The sequence below is a fragment of the Vicia villosa genome, linkage group LG7 (assembly GCF_029867415.1).
Source record: "Vicia villosa cultivar HV-30 ecotype Madison, WI linkage group LG7, Vvil1.0, whole genome shotgun sequence".
NCBI lineage: Eukaryota > Viridiplantae > Streptophyta > Magnoliopsida > Fabales > Fabaceae > Vicia > Vicia villosa.
The window spans coordinates 92,947,874-92,950,809 of record NC_081186.1 but is presented as its reverse complement, the minus strand read 5'-3'; positions in this window follow the sequence as shown (position 1 = coordinate 92,950,809).

Sequence of the window (2,936 nt, the reverse complement as noted above, 5' to 3'; positions counted from 1 at the left end):
AAGTTCTCTTTCAATAGAATTAAATTAACCATGTTATTCTTTAATAAAGCGGGAAGAATCCAAACATTGTTGTATTAGAGAATATTATATTTAAGTATGAAGGTATAAATATGTAATGATAAACTAATTCGTTATAAGCCTTTTAAAAAAAAACTTAATCATTATATTATTTATGGATAATACAACATATAAAACAAAATGAGACCTCTCTAATCTCTTAGTAGACGCGTATTATATCTAAATTTTATTATGAAAAACATTGATAATTCATTAAACTAAAAGTACAAAAGATATTGACTCGTGATTTAAAGATGAAGTGAGAGATCCAAATGTTCATCATCACTTGAATCATCAATTACAATCACTGATCTGGTTGGAACTGTATTCCTGTCATCCTTGAAAAGAAGTAACTCTTTCTTTTGAGTTTGTGATTCATTAAGACTAACAACAGAAGTAGTCACAGGCTCTCTCCGGGCATCAGTTTCTCCACTATTAAGCACATGATGTTCCATTGTTGAATCAAAACTAGCATTTCCATGGCCTGAAGAATAAAACAATGCTTAAATTAATCAATAGTTTTAATATGACATAATTGAGGAGGATTTTCATTTTTTATAGAAATATTGTTCAAACCTTGGTAGTTATTCAAATCAATCCTTGAACGAGGATTGTAATAATTCAATGCTAAAATGTTGTTATTATTATTGTTAGGATTTGCATTAAGTATATCAGTATTATCCAAACCTTGATAGTTATTCGATTCAATCCTTGAACGAGGATTGGAATCATTCAATACTAAAGGATTGATATTATTTGAATGATTGGAACCCCTGAAATATGGAGAATATCGATAATTCATTTGATTTTGAAGAATTGGTCTTGAAGAATTCTGATATCTAGTTGTAACACCATTGGATGAGGAATTATGAGATGCGTTACGAGGATAAGAAGGAATAAGAGAAGTGTTTCGTGAAATAGATGACAAAGTTTGAGATGAGTTTGGACGATTAGAAGGAATCAGAGGAGTGTTTCTTGATATCGAGGAGGAAATTCGAGACGAGTTTGGAAGCGAAGAAGGAATGAGAGGCGTGTTTCTTATATTCGATGAGGCAATTCGAGACGAGCTTGGAAGATAAGAAGGAATGAAAGGATTGTTTCTTGAACTCAAAGGCAATGTTCGACCATATCGAACTGGTGTTAGGAAGGAGGAAGGGTTATTGCTAGAGAATGAGAATTGAACCATTGATTGTGGTGTAGCAGTAGCAACAGTATTATTCTGATACCTCCCTGCATTTAACATGTCAAGTGAATATTAATTTAAGTTTAAAAATAAATTTTCAGTAAAATGAAGGCAAAAATTTAAAATAAACACCAAATACAAATAACGAGCTTTTATCACAGAAAAAGAAAACCATCAATTCTCAAGTGGGAGGCTCAGCTAAAATAACAAAGACAAAGCAAACAGTCTAGAAGGCAAGACCTAGAACCACCATTAATATAACAAAATCCTCTAAATAAGACAAGAAGAACACCTCACTCTAAGAAATAAAAAAAAAACTCTCATACTGTTATTTGCTCATGAAGAGAATATGATTTTTAAGTCATTCATAAAAAGTGTAAGAGTAGGCCGAAGACATAGGAATATAACACTTATAGGCTGAAATATTCTTGTCTTCTGAATCATCCATGTATTATTAATTTTATTAATGACAAATAATACATATAAATAAAAGGAGACATCAAATTCTAAGAGCACAAACAATCATAGAAAATAAGGTACAATAAGGCTCTGTTTGGTAAAACTAGCTGGTAGCTGATAGCTGGTAGCTTATAGCTGATAGCTGGTAGTTGATAGTTGGTAGTTGATAGTTGGTAGCTGGTAGCTTTTAGCTGGTGACTGATAGCTGATAAACTAATATGAGTGTTTGGTAAATTAGCTGTTTCATTAGCTGATAAATACGAAATGACATAAATGATCATTTTAATTAATAAGGGTAATAATATTTTGTTAAAATAATAAGGGTATAAATGGAAAAAAAAAAGTCACAAGCTAAAAGCTACAAGCTCAAAAGCTACTTCAAATAGCTTTTGAAAAAAAAGCTAAAAGCTAGTAAAAAAGCTACAAGCTAAAAGCTAAAATAGCGTTACCAAACAGAGCTTTTTTATTAATGTGAGCTGAAAAGCTAAAAACTAAAAGCTAAAAGCTCTTTTTTGGGTGTTACCAAACAGACTCTAAGTATCAGTCCAATGCATTACCTGAACAAACAAGATATAAAACTTCAAATCGCAAAAAAAAAAAATCAAATAGGTAATATAAAACAAAAGTTAAGAAAACAAACAATAGACGGACAAGATTATAAGTTAAATCTCAACCCGCAGAAACACTCCATCAAAAGAGTCAATTGAAAACATTTAACTAGCTATTGACTCAGACAAAGAATTAAGTTTTTAAGGCAATAGAAGAAAGCGCATGAGGTAGTCACAGACCTACCAAGATATCATTTCCATGCAAATAAGATTTTATGTTTTATTAACTAAAATAAAATTAATATCATTTTACAATTGTCTCTTAGAATATTTATAATTTAAAGTTACAAAGTTAAACTCTTAAAAAAAAAAAAACACTAAGAGAATATTGTTATACCTTGATTGTAATTGTTGAGATTTGTGAAAGGATTTTGTGGTGTTTGGAAGCGAGTATTTGATAATAAATGATTATTGGAGATTTGATTCGCATACTCATTAGGACGAGTGCGCCCATTGTTTTGAGTTATTTCTCTACGGGTAACCCAAAAATTACCCTCCATGATTATAAAAATTAATTCTTTCAAAAGAATTCAGAAAAGACTAATTGGCTTTAAGATAAAAGTTTCGTACTTGTAACCCTAATTTATAGTACAGAAAATTCTGTAAGTATACAAGGAAATTCATTTCAG